At 47.2% G+C, this 21,116-nt stretch overlaps 1 protein-coding gene across 2 annotated transcripts in view; it reads left to right on the top strand.

Moving 5' to 3' along the window:
• Positions 1-21,116, top strand: part of COL28A1 (collagen type XXVIII alpha 1 chain) — a 378,659-nt gene that overhangs the window by 215,110 nt on the left and 142,433 nt on the right. The gene's annotated exons all lie outside the window — the stretch shown is intronic.

The following is a 21,116-nucleotide window of genomic DNA, read 5'->3' as shown; positions in this document are numbered from 1 at the left end:
ACCTCTTTGTGCACTTTAGTAATTATATTATTCAATATTTTCAAAATATTCACTTCAAAATGTATTCATCTTACACTTTCAAAAATTGTTTATCTCACAACTGCAGAAAAAAATTCTAAGTACTCATTTTATAAAATGTACTTATCATGGAGCTACAAAATTGCTACTCCAAACAGATCAGAGACCAATCATACAAGGTAATGCTGAGAAATTATGTTTCCTTATTTCTCACATCTCCCACTGACTCTCCTTGTTCCCTGGAGCAACTCACTTCACCATCCATTGCCTCAGATGCAAAATTAAACCTAGACCTATTTGATGTATTAATGTGCATTAATACAATTTATGCACTTAGGGGCCCTTTTACTAAGCGGCGGTAAACTCAGGAGTCCCGCAGTAGTTCTGGGTTTGGCACATGCCAATCCTGCATTAAAAAATATAAAATAGTTTTTAGCATGGGGGCATGCTCGACGGCAGAGAGTAGGTGTGCCCTGGGCTAATTGGCAAATTCCATTCACTGCCGATTAGAGCGAGTTTAGTGTGGGAGTCCTTAACGCTTCATACATAGGTAGTGGTAAGGGTTCACACACTATTGGCCACATGCGAATTGGGAAAGTCCCATGTTAAGATGTGTTAAGCCCAGATTCTAACACCCTTTAGTTAAAGAACCCCATAGTTTATAAAATTTGATACGTCAATGAAAAGCTTATCTAAAAACAAGTGGGTCAATCACACTTCATTATAATATAGCTCAATTACACACATTTTTCAGCTTATCACAACCTTTTGTAATTTAACACGTGGACATGAAAATTCCATAATAAAAAGGAACTATCATATTCCAAGACCGATAATTCACTGTTAGTTGTAAAGTCTACTGGTAAGCATTTGCCTAAATCATAGTAGCATAGAACCCCACCCAATATAATCATAGAAATACATTAACTCCAATAAGGATTGAGTTGCATATTATGAAAATAATTCAGAAAAAACAACAACACACTTATAGAAACCACTGAATCAGTCACAAAAACGACTCATAGGTTTACCAACACCCACTGCAAACTGGACATATGTCCCAGTCATCTACTCAAATCCACCCCTGACTGCTTCATAACTGACCTTACATCCCACCTAAACTTCATGCTACAACAAGGTCTCTTCCCCAAGGAATATGGCAACATCCTACTCACCCCAATACCAATGGATGCCAAGAAAAACACAAACGACCTAACCAATTACCGCCCAGTTGCGTCTATACCACTAGTAGTCAAACTGATGGAGAGCTTGGTGACCAAACAGCGTGCGGAATACATGGACAAGTTCTCAATACTACATGACTCACAGTCAGGGTTCCGCCCCCACTATAGTATAGTCACACTCCTGGCCAAATTCAAGCAAGAAATAGCCACCAATTTGACATGTCGAGCGCATTTGACATGGTAAACCACAATATACTACTAAGACTCCTTGGCCATTTCGGGATTGATGGAAACGTATTTAACTGGATAAAGGGTTTTCTATCCACCAGAACTTACCGAGTAAAATCAAACTCAAAAATATCATCACCATGGAAAGCTACCTATGGAGTACCTCAAGGATCACCATTATCACCACTACTCTTCAACATGATGATGATCCCATTGGCAAAGTCCCTATCCAACCGAGGCCTTGACCCGTTCATCTATGCAGACGATGTCACAATCTATATTCCCTTCAGTCATGACTTGACAGAAATAACCATTAAAATCAATGACGGCCTGAACATCATGAACTCCTGGGCAAATTCATTCCAACTGAAACTGAACACTGAAAAAACACACTGCCTCATCCTCTCATTTCAACATAACAAGTACAAACCCACAACCATAAACACCCTAGAACACACCCTCCCTACCTCAGACAGCCTAAAAATACTCGGTGTCACAATTGACCGCAACCTTACCCTTGAGAGCCAAGTAAACTCCGTATTAAAGAAAATGTTCTACTCAATGTGGAAACTTAAAAGAATAAAACCTTTCTTCCCGAGGGAAATCTTTCAAAACCTAATACAATCAATGGTCCTAAGCCATGCAGATTACTGCAACGCAATCTATGCGGGATGTAAAGAACAACTCGCACAAAAACTGCCCAAAACACAGCTGCCAGGCTGATATTTGGTAAATCACGATTCGAAAGTGCTAAACCCCTCCGAGAAAAGATGCACTGGCTCCCAATCAAAGAACGTATCATCTTCAAAATCTGCACCTTTGTCCACAAAATTATCTACGGCTTAGTCCCAGGATACATGACAGACCTCATAGATCTACCAACCAGAAACAGAATCGGATCATCACGATCATACCTAAACTTACATTACCCAAATTGCAAAGGACTTAAATACAAAACAACTTATGCATCCAGCTTCTCTTACGTAAACGCACAACTATGGAATGGACTCCCAAAAGCTGTAAAAACAATCCATGACCATCTAAACTTCAGAAAATCACTAAAAACCAACTTCTTCAAAAAGGCTTACTCCACCGATCCAACATAAATCCCCACACCCAGCAACACAGCACAACCAATGATCGTACTGGACAATATACAATCTTCATTCCCTTTGACCTTCACGGTGCCTGACACACACCTACCTCATTCGACCACAATACAACCTTGTATTTGTTATCAACTGACTGGCAAACGCCTTTACAGTACTATGTAAGCCACATTGAGCCTGCAAATAGATGGGAAAATGTGGGGTACAAATGTAACAAACAAACAAATAACCTAGAACCAGGGGCGTAGCCACGGGTGGGCCTGGATGGGCCTAGGCCCACCCAGTTTGGGTTCAGGCCCACCCAGCAGCGGAGCGGAGGGAGCAGGCAGCGCTGATCCTGCGTCTGCCTCCTTCTCTCTGACGGCAGCGCTTCCCAGACGCTGCCTACCGCCGCCTCGATCTACCTCCTCCCTCTGTCTCACTCTCAACAGCAGCGGTAGCGATTCAAACACGCTACCTCCTGCTTCTAACCCGGAAGCGTCTCCTATGCAGAGGAGACGCTTCCGGGTTAGAAGCAGGAGGCAGCGTGTTTGAATCGCGACGCTACTGCTGCTGTTGAGAGTGAGACAGAGGGCGGAGGTAGATCGTGGCGGCGGTAGGCAGCGTCTGGGAAGCGCTGCCGTCAGAGAGAGGGCGGGCAGGTGGAATGGGAGGGAAGGATGCATGGGGGTGAAGGAGAATCGCTGGATACATGGATGGGAGCGGGAGGGGAGGGGAGAGAGGAGAGTCACGGGATAGATGGATGGAGGTGGGGGTCAGGGGAGAGAGGAGAATTGCTGGGGATGATGGATGGATGGATGGAGGTGGGGGCAGGGGAGAGAGGAGAATTTCTGGGGATGGATGGATGGAGGTGGGGGTCAGGGGAGAATTGCTGGGGATGATGGATGGATGGATGGAGGTGGGGGGCAGGGGAGAGAGGAGAATTGCTGGGGATGGATGGATGGATGGATGGAGGTGGAGGTGGGGGTCAGGGGAGAGAGGAGAATTGCTGGGGATGATGGATGGATGGATGGAGGTGGGGGCAGGGGAGAGAGGAGAATTGCTGGGGATGGATGGAGGTGGGGGTCAGGGGAGAGAGGAGAATTGCTGGGGATGATGGATGAATGGATGGAGGTGGGGGGCAAGGGAGAGAAAAGAATTTCTGGGGATGGATGGATGGAGGTGGAGGTCAGGGGAGAGGAGAATTGCTGGGGATGATGGATGGATGGATGGAGGTGGGGGTCAGGGGAGAGAGGAGAATTGCTGGGGATGGATGGATGGATGGATGGATGGATGGAGGTGGGGGTCAGGGGAGAGAGGAGAATTGCTAGGGATGATGGATGGATGGATGGAGGTGGGGGGCAGGGGAGAGAGGAGAATTGCTAGGGATGGATGGATGGAGGTGGGGGGGCAGGGGAGAGAGGAGAATTGCTGGGTATGGATGGATGGAGGGGAGAGGAGAGTTGCTGGACATGGGTGGATGGAGGGGAGGAAAGAGGAGAGAGGAAGGTTGCTGGACATGGGTGGATGGAGGGGAGGGCAGGGGGCAGAGGAGGGTTGCTGGACATGGATGGATGGAGGGAAGGGCAGGAGAGAGGAGGCTGCTGGATATGGATGGAGGAGAGGGAAGGGAGAGAGAAGAAATGCTGGACATGGATGGAGGGGAGGGAAGAGTGAGGAAGGAGATGAGATGAGGGAAAAGGAAGAGAAGAGAAAATTGCACATGGATGAAGAAAATAGGCAGAAGCTGGATCCACTGGACAGTCAAGTCTGCGGAGGACCCAGAGCAAGAAATGAAGAAGAAAGGCGGAAAGTAAAGAAATAAATGGAAAGGAAGCCCTGGAAACGGAGTAAAGAGGACAGATAGCAGCAGAATCAGGTACTGGGCCAGTATGATCAGAAAAACAAAGTCACCAGACAGCAAAGGTAGAAAAAAAATCATTTTATTTTCATTATAATGATTGGAACATGTCCACTTTGAGAATCAGGTGCTCCACATTAAAAGTTTATATTTATTTACTTATTTATGGCATTTTATCCCACATTAAACATGAATTAGATTGGAACCTGGGATCATTTAATGTTTTTTTTCCTGGAGAGTGTAATGCATTGCCTCCCCCACCCCCCAAGCTCTCTCCCCGGCTATAGCCAGCGCTGCAATTTTGAGGGGAGGTGCACAGGTGGACGGGGGGGGGGGGGGGGGGGCGCAGAGGTGGACCGGGGAGAGAGCCTGTTGTTAAACATTTACCAGCACACCACTGTCCAGTGCCCACCCATCCAACCTGTTGGCCCACCCAAAAATTGACTTCTGGCTACGCCACTGCCTAGAACTATTGGATTGTAGTGCAACCCAGTACAGGAAACCGTCTACAGCACTGAGATCAGAGTCAGGTCATCTTTTCCAGGTCTTGGTAGAAAAAGAACAGACAAAACAAGGTACTGCACAAAATAGTCTAGTGTAATATTATTTAAATTTTCTTTCTTCTGAACTTCTTCAGGAACTATACCAATAGGGAAATGACTGAAATAGCACAGTTCCTCTTCGGAATGGGCAGCCAGAAAATTTTTGTTGTTTTTTTTTCGGGGGGGGGGGGGGGGGGGTTGAAAAGTACCCACTATGTGCAAAGAGGGTGTACTCCAATAATTGCATGCACGAACCATCATGTATGCATGCATATGTGCACACTATCAGGAAAGAGTGCGCATCTTTAAATATGAATGTGCCTTCTGTGCACATAGTGGGCATTTTTAATGAGTCCACCCTCTGTACGCATAATATTTATTTATTTATTAGGATTTATTTACTGCCTTTTTGAATGAATTCACTCAAGGCGGTTTACAGTAAGAATAGATCAAACATGAGCAATAGGCAATTAAAGCAGTAAAAATATTCAAGTAACAATACAAAGTATGGCATGGTATACTACTTGCAATGACTACACAATTCGTAATAGAACATTATAATTGGTAGTGACGGGTAAGGCAAAGTTGTAACATATAGATGAGTAAGAAAGTAGGAAGAATTAGAAAGTAAGGTGACTGATTTGAAGAAAGTTGCACATGAGGTCAGAGAGATGGTTAAATATCATCTCAGCTAGGGTAGGAGTGGATAAACATGTCCCTCTGCAGTATGTGCAGCCCGAGTCAATCCTTGTGTGAGTGAGTGAGACTAACAAGTTAGTTAGTTACTTCTTCCATTAAAGGCTTGGTTGAAGAGCCAAGCTTTCACCTGCTTCCTGAAGTATAGATATATACATTCTTGAAAAAGATAACATTTCATTGAATGACAGACCATCCCTAGTTCCTCTAGTAGGCTATACCTTCTTGCCATAAAAACAGTAGACACATCTAGATTTGACAATTGCAATCCTGTTCATTGTGGACTCGGGGTCATTGATCTTAAACCACTCCAGTTGCTTCAGAACATGGGTGTTGTTAATTAATTCCTATACATTTAATTGCGTTACCTATGGCTAATCATTGGCTTCCTGTTTCCTTTTGAATCCAATTTAAGGTTTTACTACTTAATTTATTTGTACTTATTTACCACCTTTATGAAGAGATTCACCCAGGGTGGTGTTGCTCATAAGAGTTATTATTCAGATCTACCACCCTACTTGTCTCCCTCTCTCACATCTTATATGCCATTTCATTCCCTTCTGTTTTAGCCTGAAAATCTTTGTGCAACTTCCCTGCTATTTTTTTGCTAGATTACAATCTAAAAGGCATTCAGCTTTCTTCTTTCTCACCCTAACCCTGTGGAACTCTCCTTTTATATTATTCTGAACTTTCCTTTTATGCTATTTTATGTAATGTGAAATTCAAAGAGACCTCGAAAACTCATTTCTTTGAATGGTCTTTTTTTCTCAATCAGCAAGTGATGGTTGTAGTGGCTGTGGTGGTTGTGGGGTTACTTGTAGCCTGCAGTGTCTTGATTTCTTTTTAAGTTTGACTATCCTATTTTATTTCATTTCTTCCGTTATTTTATTGTAAACCAACTTGTTTTTTTCAAGCATATGTTACTTGAACAAGAACATGTTATATCTGCACAGTTCCATCATTCTAGGTCACCAAAATTGCATGGATCATGATGCTCCTTCCAGCATACCACTACTGCTATTCAGTTTCAAACCACTGGTAGATATGTCTTCCTTTTTTCCCATGGCCAAATAAATTTGGTCTTCCACAGTTCAAATCAGGGGAATCCATATCTTGGGATTCAGTCACAGACCATGCACCAAAATACTATAAGGAGTAGAAATGACAGAAGCAGAGCTGGTAGCATCAGAGGGGGCATCACCCTTCATTCCTTTCTTCATGCAATGGGCCTCCCTGGCATCTCTGTACTCCACAAAAGACCTAAGCTGGGTGGGGTTCTTTGACTCCTATTGATACCTTGGCTATAGGTCCTTCATAGGCAGCATATTTTCCTTGGCTGCTTGCTGGTCCAGCTGCTGTTCTTCCTGAAGCAGTGTCTGCAGATCCCACTTGCTAACATTATTCTGTAGGCAGATGAGAGGACAAGTTTCAGGCTTGGAATATCCCCTTAGGATATTCCCCTCAGAGCTTGGGCTCCACAGTACAGTTCGTGGATACCACTAAGCTCCTGATGCCCCACAATGGCACTTTTGGAATGGGTCTCACCTTCAGAAACTGAGAACGTAGTAGTGGGTCTAGTTCCATTGGTAAGCTCCAACAGGTTCTCCGTCTCCACTGACAACTGCTACTCATGTGCCAAGACATCAGCTGTGGTACCACCACTGAGTTAAAGAAAAGAACAAAAGGAGTGTACCTTCTGCACAATGTAAAACAACCAACAACAGCAGAGGTGGTCCAAGGAAGGAGGAACAGCTGACGTAGTCACACACCCAAGTTTATTAAAAGGGGACATGACTTGGCCAAATTTAGGCTACAGCCTGCATCAGGGGTCATCAGGTTCTCAAAAAACAGAAAAAAGAATGGTCATGCATCAAAAAATGTCACTCTTTCATCAAGAAAATAGCATGGGTGGTAATCAGTTCTGAACTGACCTCAACGAGAGAGACAGATCAAGTCCTATAATGAGAACCACTGCAGCCAATGTTGCTAGATGGGCAGGATTCTTGCCAAATTGGACTAGTTTTGAAGGCCAGTGGCGGAAAATTTTTGAAGTTGTTGGGTTGTGGTTTTTTAGGCTACTTTCATGCAGTATGTGCAGTTTTTTGGGCGGTGTTTATAATTCAGAGAATGAATACCTCTGTGTCCCTATCCTTTCCCCATATTTAGCATCTCCCCTCTGTTTTCCTATCTTTCTCTGTCCAGCATCTCTCCTCTGTGTCCTTGTCTCTCCTCCTGTGTCCAGCATTACTCCTGTGTGTCCCTTTCCCTTTTCCATCCAGCATTGCTCCTCTGAGTCTTTCTTTATCCTCCCCCCATGTTCAACATCTGCCCTCTGTGTCCCTCCCTGCCCCAATATTCAACATCTCCCCTCTGTGTCCGTATCTTCCTCTGTTTAGTATGTCCTCTTTGTCCCTTTTCCTCCCCCTGTGTCCAGCATCACCTATCTGTGTCCCTGCCCCTCTTTTGCCTCTATGCCTAGCATCTCTTCTCTGTCCCTGTCTCTCTCCATGTACAGCTTCCCCCCTTCCATTCCTCCTACACCTCCCATCCCAGGGCCAGCATCTCTCCTGCTATCTACCCTGATGCCCCTGCCCCCCAACCCTGGGGCCAGCATCTGTATTTCTCTCACTCTGATCCCCTACCCCATGGTCTGGCATCTCTCTCCCTTCCTTCATTGGTCTAGTGTCTCTTCTTCAGTCCAGTCTCTTTCTCTCTCTCTCTCTCTCTCTCTCTTCAAAGGAGGTATAAATTAGTGTGGCGATTGGAACTGGATCTCGGAGCCTATTTTATAAAAGTGCATATGCCAGACCAGAGATAACCCTCTCCTTTGGATTACAGCGTGCATGCTGAGAACAAAGTGTGTGTGTGGGGGGGGGGGGGGGGGGGGGGGGGGAGTGGAACAGAGAAGAAATATACTTTTCTGTGAGGTCCTGGGGTGTGAATCTAGTCATGGGTGCCAACATTACAAAATGATTGGGGGTGCCGAACACAATACACATTACCCCTCTCTGAACACAAATAAAGGCACTTACACAATATTGGGGGTACTCAGCTCTCATTGCATCCACAGAATAGCTCCTATGAATCCAATGATGCACCATCCCGTGGCCGAGACACCACAGTTATATATATACATAACATAGAGGGAATAATCGAACGTCACTGGCAAAATAGGTCGCCGGCGATCTATTTTGGCGGCGGCGCAACAGCTGGCCGGAACCGTATTTTCAAAAAAGATGGCCGGCCATCTTTTTTTTCGATAATACGGTGTGAGCCGGCGAAACGCCTTGGATTTCGCCGGGTTTGAGATCGCCACTTTTGTTTCTCCGCGATAATGGAAAAAACTGCCGGCGATCTCAAACCCGGCAAAATCCAAGGCATTTGGCCGTGGGAGGAGCCAGCATTTGTAGTGCAATGGTCCCCCTCACATGCCAGGACACCAACCGGGCACCCTAGGGAGCACTTCAAACATCTTTTATAAACAACCAAATTAGCTTCCAGGTGCATAGCACCCTTCCCTTGTGTGCTGAGTCCCCCAAATCCCCCCCAAAACCCACTACCCACAAGTGTGTACCATTACCCTAGCCCTAAGGGCTGAAGGGGGGCACCTACATGTGGGTACAGTGGGTTTTGGGGGGTTTGGGAGGGCTCAACATTACCCACCTCAAGTGGAACAGGTAGGGGGGGGATGGGCCTGGCTCTGCCTTTCTGCAGTCCACTGCAACCAACAACTGTTCCAGGGACCTGCATACTGCTGTCAGGGTGCTGGGTATGACATTTGAGGCTGGCATACAGGCTGGCAAAAAAGGTTTCTATTTTAATAATTTTAGTGTGGGAGGGGGTTGGCGACCACTGGGGGAGTAAGGGGAGGTCATCCCCCATTCCCTCCGGTTGTCATCTGGTCAGTTGGAGCACCTTTTTGAGGCTTGGTCGTGAAAATAAAAGGACCAAGTAAACCCGGCAAAATACTGCTTATCGCCGGGTTTTATTTTTCCATTATCCGTGAAAGCCGGCCATCTGGTAGCCACGCCCAAGCCTGCCCGTGTCCCGCCTTCGCTTCGCCACCAACATGCCCCTTTGAACTTTCGCCGGCGAGGCGAAGGGAAAGCGGCGAAGCTATCACAAATGTAGCTTTCGATTATACGCTTTTCGCCGCTTTTGCGAAATTGCCGGCCATATCCAGATTTGTGTCGGGAAATAGCCGGCGATTACTTTTGATTATAAGCTGGATAGTAACATAGTAGATGACGGCAGAAAAAGACCTGCACGGTCCATCCAGTCTGCCCAACAAGACAACTCATGTGTGCTACTTTTGTGTATACCCTACTTTGATTTGTACCTGTGCTCTTCAGGGCACAGACCGTATAAGTCTACCCAGCACTAGCCCCGCCTCCCAACCACCAGCCCCGCCTCCCAACCACAGTCCCTGGCACAGACCGTATAAGTCTGCCCAGCACTATCCCCGCCTCCTACCACCGGCTCTGGCACAGACCGTATAAGTCTGCCCAGCGCTATCCCTGCCTCCCAACCTCCAGTCCCGCCTCCCACCACTGGCTCTGGCACAGACCGTATAAGTCTGCCCCGCACTATCCCCGCCTCCCAACCTCCAGCCCCGCCTCCCACTACCAGCTCTGCTATCCAATCTTGGTTAAGCTCCTGAGGATCCTTTCCTTCTGAACAGGATTCCTTTATGTTTATCCCACGCATGTTTGAATTCTGTTATCGTTTTCCTCTCCACCACCTCCCGCGGGAGGGCATTCCAAGCATCCACCACTCTCTCCATGAAGAAATACTTCCTGGAGAGAGTGGTGGATGCTTGGAATGCCCTCCCGCAGGAGGTAGTGGAGAGGAAAACGGTAACGGAATTCAAACATGCGTGGGATAAACATAAAGGAATCCTGTTCAGAAGGAAAGGATCCTCAGGAGCTTAACCAAGATTGGATAGCAGAGCCGGTAGTGGGAGGCGGGGCTGGAGGTTGGGAGGCGGGGATAGTGCGGGGCAGACTTATACAGTCTGTGCCAGAGCCAGTAGTGGGAGGCGGGACTGGAGGTTGGGAGGCAGGAATAGCGCTGTCTTATTCTTCAGTTTAGTTCAAATTTGTTTATTGAGGTTTTTATAAAATTATACACAAAAGGAAATGGCTAATACATAATAAGACCTGTTACACCATATCCAGTACAGTTCAAGAGAATACATCGCAAAGGGCAAAAGGGCCTTGTGTCTGATAGCCCCTTGCCTATACACTCTTCCTCTGTGAGAACCATCATTACTTGTACACTGTGCACCTGTACCCGTTATCTACTTACGGGTAGCGTACGAAAACTTTTCCCCCCGCTGTTACTTAGGCTATTTCCATACAAAAATAAGTATCTGCCAGTTTCATTTATGCGCCAGTCTGTGGTACAAAAACTTTAAACATTTCACTATGTAACCATATCACAAAACAATCAAAACTCGCCATCCGCCCAAACTAATATACCAGCACTGCACCCAGTGAACTGCAAAGTGCATAACCAGATGTTCCCCATCCCCCCTTCATCCCCCTCCCCCCCCTGTCCCTACCCCTCACCCTCCCTCCCCGCCTTCCCTAGCTAAGCAGGAGTCTCGAACAGACCTCTGGGGCCCTCAACTGGTGTTAACGAGCAAGCTTCTCCCTCTCGGACTCAGTATTTGCAGATAAGGGGCCCATACTTGAAGGAATTGCCTTCTGCGTTTGGGTGATGTTTTAGAGTCACGAGCTTCCCATGAGGCCAGAAGATGTACTTGGTTTCTCCAATGCCAATATGCAGGAGCTTCCATGGAAGTCCAGTATTGCATAATACATTTGCGAGCCACCAAGCACAGTTTCCTACACAAAAGAGCCGCCGGCGCCTTTAGAGGGGCAAAAGCTCTAGATTAGTCCAGCAAAAATTGCCTTTCGGTTCCCTGGATTTTATTGCCCAGCTTTATCAAAAATCCACGGACACGTTGCCAAAATGCCCGCACCTTTGGACATTGCCAGAGAGCATGGTAAAATGAGCCTGGGCCTCCATCACATTTACAGCAATTAGCACTCTCCGACCTCTGTATATGAGCCAGCTGTTTCTTGGTCATGTAACCCCGTAGGATCACCCGGTAGCCACATTCTCTCAGTCTTTCGTCCTTAACTAACTGTCGGATCCCCTTCAGTGAAGCCGCTATGTCCCAGGACGCCAATGAAGTCCCAAGATCCTGCTCCCATTTTAGTTTAATACTTTCATATTTTATTATTGGTCCACCGCGGACCAGGGCTCCATATAAATCAGAAATCGTGTGCCTCTTGGACGCCAGGTCCTCGAAAAACCCTCGAATCTTTTCTCCCAAACGTCCCCCCAAGGCAGCCTGATTCAATGTCTGCATATAATGTTTAAGTTGCATGTAGGCAAATCTAGTCCCCCAGTCAGATCCTATCTTATCTTGTAAAGCTTCATATGGTAATAAGTCCCCATTCTCATGCAGCAGGTGCTCCAATTTCGTAAGGCCTCTCCGTCCCCAGCCTCCAAATATCGAACTACCCATTCCAGCTTCGAATGCTGCATTCCTTACAATCGGGATTTGATCAGAGACACTTGGATGTCCCCCCAATTGCCCAACCCACCACTGCCATGTTGCTCGAAGAGGGTGGAGTAATATGCTTCGTCTGAAGTGAGGAGGTATTTTGTCACGCGATAGATGAAATAGGGCAATCATATCATGCGGCGCGAAATAGGCTCTCTCAAATGATGTGGGCGTATAGTAGTGCGTCGCGAGAAGCCAATCTCTCACGTGTCGTAAAAGACATGCTTGGTTATATAAAAATAGGTCCGGGAAGCCTATGCCTCCTTGCTTCCAACCGCCTATTAACAAAGCCTGTCGTACTCTTGCCCTCTTACCGGCCCAACAAAACTGACAACACAAGTGATTTACACCTTTCAAATCTTTTTTCGACAAGCGGATGGGCAGGGTCTGCAGGGCATATAGCCAACGCGGGAAGATCACCATCTGGATCAAGTGTATGCGCCCCATCAAGGACAGTGGTAGGCCCCTCCAAGAGTCTAGTTTTTGTCTGGTGTAATCTAAGAGGGCCTTGACATTTAATTGCTGCAATTCTGCGGTATTCATTGTGAGTTTAATACCAAGGTATTTAAAAGAGTGGTTTACCCATCGTAAAGGGAAGTCATCCCCCCAATCCTCTCTGCACTCTACCGAGGATGCCAGGGCTTCGGACTTGTCTAAATTAATTTTAAAGCCCGCGTAATCTCCATACTCTTGGAAGGACTCTAACAACGTTTCTAGCGACACTTTTGGGGATGTGAGGTGTACCAAAAGATCGTCTGCAAAGGCTGCAATTTTAAATGTCTGGGTGCCCAATCTTACTCCTTTGATCAAGGGGTTCTCCAAGATGTCTCTAATAAGGGGATCTAACACCAGAACAAAAAGGAGTGGGGATAGGGGGCAGCCCTGTCTGGTCCCTCTCTTAATAGGAAAACTCAATGATTCCACCCCATTAACCCACATCGTGGCGCTCGGGTTAGCATATAAAGTTTGGATCGCCTCTACAAATCTGCCCGAGAAACCATAGCTTTCCAATACATCAAAAAGAAAGGCCCAATGCACCTTGTCAAAGGCTTTTTCGGCATCAAAGCTGATTAGCAGTGACGCCATACCATTGCACGTGCTATGTTCTAAGGATGTCAGAATTGTCCTCAAATTTTTACTTACTGCCTGGCCTCCTACGAAGCCCACTTGACTGTCATGTATGAGGCAGGGCAGCAGCCTCGCCAACCTATTGGCCAAGATTTTAGCCACCAACTTGGTGTCGTAGTTCAACGGCGATATGGGGCGATATGATGCCGGTTCCACCGGGTCTCTCCCCGGTTTAAGCAGCACTATTATTTGCGCCTTATTTAGGTCGGGAGGCATTGCCTTTAAGTCTATCATGCGGTTTAGAAACCTGGTTAAATCCGATATGATTCCCGCTCCCATCAATTTATAGAATTCTGCGCGTAGACCATCCGGTCCGGGGGCCTTTAACAATGGGCTCTGAGCGACTACCAGGGACACCTCCTCCTCCGTAATTAATTGGTTAAGGCAATCCCGTTCTTGTTGTGTAAGCTTAGGGAGATTGAGATTATTCAAATACATCTGATTATCAAGGCCCACATCTTCTGGGGGGGCGTATAGATCTTTGTAGAAGGACTGGAAAATGTTGCAGATATCTTTATCGGAAGTTGTAAGGCTTCCCCTCTGTCCCCGAAGGGTAAGAATATTCCTATTTCCCCCCTTTGGTTTAAGGAGTTTGGCCATCAATTTGCCCGCTTTATTCCCATGTTTATAGAGCATGTAGCGGTAATAAATGTGCGATTTCCGAGCGCGCCCGTGTAGGAGTTCGTTCAATGCTGTTTGTAATTCGAGCACTTGTTGCTTATGGTTTGCCGCATGTGTCTCCCCGAACCGTTTCCTCGCACTGCAGAGTTGTTTACTCAATCGTAATATTTCTCGATCCCTCGATGTCCGAACGTGGTGAGCGTGACTAATGATTTCCCCGCGGAGCACGGCCTTAGCTGCCTCCCAGAACAGGATCGGGTCGTTCCGATGTGCCTGATTGTGTGTGACATAGCCTTCCCAACTAGCTTGCAAACGTCCCTTTAATATGGGGTCTGTATAAAGCTCTATGGGGAACTGCCACCTATTAGCCCATCTGACCTGGCCCCGGGGCTGCCACTCCACTCGAACCCACGCATGGTCTGACACTATATAGGGTCCAATCTCCGCTGTTAAAATTTCCCCAAACATCTTTCGGGAGACTAAAACATAATCAATACGGGATTGAGTTGAGTGAGCCCGCGAAAGGTGGGTATAATCTTTCACATCCGGGTGAAGCACCCTCCAAACATCCGTCAGATCTAACAGCTGGCTCAACTTCAACAAGCCTTTGTTGTTGTAATAGGTCGCAGAGGTGCTAGGCATTGATTTATCCATTGAGGGGTCCCAGACCGCATTGAAGTCACCGCCTACTATGATCTCTGCATGTGGTTGCTTAAGGAGAAAATTTATCATGGGCTGAAAAAACCGTTTGTCATAGTTGTTGGGAGCGTAGATATTGCATAATAACAATTTTTGTTTGCCCACTATGGCTTCCAAAATGACATAGCGCCCCGCGGGGTCCACTAAGAGTGGACAGATTGCCGTAGCAATGCTTTTACGAAACAAAATTGCCACACCTCCCTTTTTCCCCTGCGCGTGCGCCGCTATACAGTCACCCACCCACCAGGTGCATAGTTTAGCATGTTCCACCCGTGACAAATGCGTCTCCTGTAAAAGAGCGATATCCGCATGTTGTCTATTTAGTTGCTGCAGAATCTTGGACCGTTTTATAGGCGACATTACCCCGCCTACATTCCAGCTTATAATTTGCACCATATTGCTAGCTGAAGTGAGATGGTACTTATACCAAATAACTGTGATGTTGTTGAGGGGGGGCATCCCAGCCTCTGCCCACCCTCAGTTCGTGTTCTCCTATCCAGTTGATGGCCGTAGGCCTGATCCTGTACCCCTTTCCGTCCTCTTCCCACCAGTGAAGCCCCCCACCGACTCTTACATCCTGTCTTCGAAATGTTCTGGGAGACCTGTCCCTTTACAATTATTCCCCTGTAACTTAGGCCTGGATTGGCTCCCACTACCCACCCCCCCCAACCCACTCCGTCCCTCTGACCCTCTCCCCATTCTCCCCCTCCCCCCATCCCTACCCCTCCCCTGTTCCCTGTAATCGGACCCACTAACTGGGACCATCACTTCCTACGTCCCTCCCCCCTCCCTCCGAAAGCCAATACAAATTCCCAACAAATCTTAATCCATGGCACTCAAAGACCCAACCACGCAACATGAACCTGGAACTATAACATGTAAAGAGATTCTACACAGTGCTTCCATCCACAATTAAACCTCAGTGTCCCTGTCTGTGCACTGTAGAAAACATATTTATATACCAACTCCTCTTCTCACAGTCGCTCCTCTCTCCGGTCTGCTGCCGGCAGCTGATATCTCGGTTCCTCTCTCAGCGATCCTCTGGTGCGGCTGCGTCCAACTGCTTGAAGAACTCCTGGGCTGCGCTTGTTGTTTCATAAATTTTAGTTGCTCCATTGTGAGTAATTTGCAGCTTTGCCGGGTATTGCAGTGCAAAACGTATTTTCTTCTGAAACAGCTTGGAGCATATTGCAGAAAATTGGCGCCTTTTTGCTGCCACACCTGCAGAATAGTCTTGAAAACACCGAACCGGCAACCCCTCATACTCCAACGATTTCCCCGCTCTGAGTCGCCGAAAAATGTCTTGCTTTTGCGCATAATCCAAGAATCGCAAAATGACTACTCTGGGCTTACCAGTTCCTGTGCCCTTCTGCCCCAGCCGATGGGCCCTCTCGATGTGAATTGGACCCAGGGCTTCTGGGAGTTGTAGTTCCTCAGCCAGCTACCGGGCCAAAAAGGTCTCCAGGCCCCGTTCTTGTATACTCTCCGGGAGTCCCACCATCCTAATATTATTTCTTCTGGACCTGTTTTCAAGGTCCTCGACTTTATCTTCAAGCGCCCGCAGCTTTTACTGCATCTGATTCTGCGCGCCTTCGATTACCGTGACGCGGTCTTCCACCTCGCTGACCCTCGATTGAAATGCAGCACAGTCTTTAGACAGATCCGTGAGTTGGGTTTGTACCCGTTCGAGTTTATTATCAATAGGGGCCAGCCGACGGTTCAGGAGATCGTCCATCACTGCTGTCGTCTCCGCTGTGATTTCCGCGATCCATGCAGACGAGACCGTCGGGCCGGGCGGCGCCATTTTCTCTTCCCCTACCTGGGCGCGGAGTCTGTCTTTCGGGGTGCTTTTCGCCGCCATATCGCCACCGGAGAGTTAGAAAAATTGACCAGCTGATCGAGGGATCTTCGGTACACTAGTTGTTGCGAGTTGGAGTCATATTTGCACCATTTAACGGCTTCAAAGGGAGGATAGGAGCCGGAGAGATCAACGTGCTCAGCCTCTCGCGGTCATGACGTCACCGGAAGATCTTATTCTTCAGTTTAACAGAAAAACATAATCTGAGAATTTATTTCATACTTTAAAACTAACTTGCTAATATGGCAGACAGACAGACAGACAGACAGACAGACAGACACACACACACACACACACACATGTTTATCCACTCCTACTCTAGCTAAATAATACTCAAGCACTTTTCTGACCTCATTTGCAATGTTCTTTAAATTAGTACCTTATTTTCTTACTCCTGTTCTTCTATCATTTCTATCTATATGTTCCATCTTTGCTTACCCCCATACTGTCTATTAAAATGTTTTATTGCGTATTGTGTTGATATTGTAATGCAGAATACTATGGGGCTCAGTTTCAAAGCACTTAGACTTACAAAATTTTATAGGCTACTATGGAACTTTGTAACTCTAAGTGCTTTGAAAATACACCTCCATGTCATATTTTGTATTGTTATTTGAATACTTTTACTGCTGTAATTGTCTATTGCTTATGTTTGACTTATTTTTGCTGTACACCACCTTGAGTGAATTCCTTCAAAAAGGCGGTAAATACATCCTAATAAATAAATCAGCCATACCAAAGCAAACATAAATCTGAAATGTATACATTAGCTAAGCATATGTAAAACAAACTTCATTTACAGTTAATTTTGGCATGTGAAAAGCAGATAAAATAAATAAGCTAATCGTGTTTAACATTTTTAGGAACGGATATGGACTTAGAGCCAGATGCATCAACCAAACGTAAAAAAAGCAAAAACGTAAAAGCTGTTACCGAATTTTAAAAAACGAACAATGCAGCAAAAAAACAAGTCGCACATGTTCGGTGTGGTATTTCAAAAGTACAATGCATCAATCTGCTGGAATCCCCGTCGGTAATTGGCCCCTAAAGCATGCGCAGAGCAGCCAAGCGTTATGCTGGCTGCTCTGCGCATGCCGCACACGTCAAACCCCCCCCACCAAGAAACCCAAAACACAAACACGTGGATCAGGAGAGGGCAAAGGCGCTCGTCAGGAGCGTCCTGTATGGACGTCCTTGCCCCCCCCCCCCATCCGTGGTAGCTGCTGCTGCTCCCTGCTTCCTCCCCCAGCATTAAATAAAAACACAAAAGAAAACTCAAAGCTTTAGGAGCCCTGGCCCCCCTCTCTTCCTGTCTCTAAACTCTTTCTCCACACAGCTCCGCCCCCTCCGCCCCCCTCTGCCCCATGCCCCGCCCACGCCACCCCCCCCTGAGATCGTCGCCGTCGCTCCCCCCTCCACCGGGCCCCCCCCGCATTACCGGGCCGTGCAGTGCCTCTCACCTTTGTATGAAGGCGCTGCACGGGCTAGATCGCTGCAGTCTTCAGGACGTCTCTCTCCTTCTCTGACCTGGCCCCGCCCCCGTCTGACGTAAGAAACCTACTTTGGACCTGGGGAACTGGGTTCAATTCCCACTGCAGACACAGGCAACTCCTTGTGACTCTGGGCAAGTCACTTAACCCTCCATTGCCCCAGGTACAAATAAGTACCTATATATAATATGTAAGCCGCACTGAACCTGCTATGAGTGGGAAAGCGTGGGGTACAAATGTAAAAAAAAAAAAAAAAGATACCAAGAAAAAAGATCCGAACTCTCCAACTACCACCCAGTTGCATCTATCACACTAGCAGTTAAACTGATGGAGAGCATGGTGACTAAAGAAATTATCGACTACATGGATAAGTTCTCAATATTGCATGAATCACAATCAGGATTCCGCCCTCTCCACAGTACAGAAACAGTGCTAGTTACTCTCATGGACAAATTCAGGCAGGAAATAGCTAAAGGTAAAAAAAATACTTCTCCTCAAATTTGATATGTCGAGCGCATTCCACATGGTAAACCACAATATACTACTAATACTTTTAGACTACTTCGGAATTGGTGAAAACATACTTAGCTGGATCAAAGGTTTTCTAACCACCAGAACATACCAAGTGAAATCAAACTTAAACATATCATCACCTTGGAAAGCAGATTGTGGAGTACCTCAAGGATTACCATTATCACCTACACTTTTTTCAACATAATGATGATCCCACTGGCCAATTCCTTATCAAAACAAGGCCTCAACCCGTTCATCTATGCAGACGATGTCACAATACACATACCCTTCAGCAGTGGTGTGCTGGTAAATTTTTAACAACAGGCTCTCTCCCTGGTCCACCTCGGCGTCCCCCCGGTCCACCTCGGCACCCCCCATCCACCTCGGCGTCCCCCCATCCACCACTGCGCCCCCCACCCACCTCTGCGCCCCCCCCCCCAAAAAAAAAATTGTGGAGCTGGCTATACCCCGGGGGGGGGGGGGGGGCGCCAAAACACATTACTCTCTCCAGGAAAAAAAAATTAAATTATCCCAGGTTCCAATCTAATTCATGTTTAATATGGGATAAAATGCCATAAATAAGTAAATAAATATAAACTTTTAACGTTCAGCACCTGATTCTCAAAGTGGACATATTCCAAACAGTATAATGAAAATAAAATTATTTTTTTTTCTACCTTTGTTGTCTGGTGACTTTTTTTCTCTGATCATGCTGGTCCAGTATCTGATTCTGCTGCTCTCTATCTGTTCCCTTGACTCCGTTTCCAGGGCTTCCTTTCCATTTATTTCTTTTCTTTCCTCCTTTCTTCTTCATTTCTGGTCCTCCGCATACTTGACTGTACAGTGGATCCAGCTTCTGCCTATTTTCTCCATCCATGTGCAGTTTCTCTCCTCACTTCCTTTTCCCTCATCTAATCTCCTTCCTCTATCTTCCCTCCATGTCCAGCATTTCTTCTCTCTCCCTTCCCTTCCCTCCGTCCATGTCCAAAATTTCTCTTGCTCTCCCCTCCATCCATGTCCTGAAACTCTCTTCTCTCCCCTGCCCCCCTCTACCCACCCATGCCCAGCAGGTTTCTCCCCTGCCCCCCTCTACGCACCCATGCCCAGCAAGTCTCTCCCCTGCCCCCCTCTACCCACCCATGCCCAGCAAGCCTCTCCCCTGCCCCCCTCTACCCACCCATGCCCAGCAGGTCTCTCCCCTGCCCCCCTCTACGCACCCATGCTCAGCAAGTCTCTCCCCTGCCCCCTCTACCCACCCATGCCCAGCAAGTCTCTCCCCTGCCCCCCTCTACCCACCCATGCCCAGCAGGTCTCTCCCCTGCCCCCCTCTACCCATCCATGCCCAGCAAGTCTCTCCCCTGCCCCCCCTCTACCCACCCATGCCCAGCAGGTCTCTCCCCTGCCCTCCTCTACCCATCCAGTGATTCTCCTCCCTCCCCTGCCGCTCTGAAGCATGTCCAAAGATGTCCTTTGCTCCCACCCTCCCCTCCCGCTCCCCTCCGTCTTTTTTTAATTACCTCCGTCGAAGCGCGCACCATTTAAAGCCCTGCTGCGTGCTGGCCGTCTCCAGGCTTCCCCTGCTTGCTTGGATGATGTTCGTGCCTTAGTCCCGCCTTCGTGAAAAAAGGAAATGATGTCAGAATGAAGGCGGGACTAAGGCACGAACATCATCGAAGCAAGCAGGGGAAGCCTGGAGACGGCTAGCACGCAGCAGGGCTTTAAATGGCACGCGCTTCGACGGAGGTAATTAAAAAAAGACAGAGGGGAGCGGGAGGGGAGGGTGGGAGCGAAGGACATGGTTGGATATGCTTCGGAGCGGCAGGGGAGGTAAGCATGGCCTGTGATGGAGCCCTCCTGCCATGCTTACCTCCCGCAATGGAGCCGGCTCGCCCCCAACAACAACCGGCTCGCAAGAGCTGTCAAAATTTAACAAGCGGCTCTTGCGAGCCAGTGCAAGCCGGCTTCAGCACACCACTGCCCTTCAGACATGATCTAACAGAAATCAACAATGAAATTAAAGTTGGTTTGAACACCATGGACTCATGGGCAAACTCTTTTCAACTGAAATTGAACACTGAAAAAACACACTGCCTCATCCTCTCATCTCAACACATTACGTACAAACCCACAACCTTAATCACCCCAGAAGACACCCTCCCTAACTCAGACAGCCTGAAAATACTCGGTGTTATAATCGACTGCAACCTCACACTTGAGAGCCAAGTGAACTCCACAACAAAGAAAATGTTCCACGCAATGTGGACACTTAAACGCATAAAACCTTTCTTCCCGAAGGAAATATTTTGTAACCTAGTACAATCAATGGTACTAAGCCATGCAGACTACTGCAACGGAATCTACGTGGGATGCAAAGAACAACTCACTAAGAAACTCCAGACCGCTCATAACACAGCAGCCAGGCTGATATTTGGCAAATCACGATTCGAAAGTGCCAAACCCCTCCGAGAAAAACTGCACTGGCTTCCAATCAAAGAACGTATTACCTTCAAAATCTGCACCCTAGTCCATAAAATTATCCACGGCCGAGTCCCAGGATACATGACAGACCTCATAGACCTACCAATCAGAAACATAACCAGATCATCTCGAACA

This window comes from Microcaecilia unicolor, chromosome 1, assembly GCF_901765095.1.
Source record: "Microcaecilia unicolor chromosome 1, aMicUni1.1, whole genome shotgun sequence".
Taxonomy (NCBI): Eukaryota; Metazoa; Chordata; class Amphibia; order Gymnophiona; family Siphonopidae; genus Microcaecilia; species Microcaecilia unicolor.
Note: the sequence above shows the minus strand (reverse complement) of the source record. Positions and strands in the feature narration are given on the sequence as shown.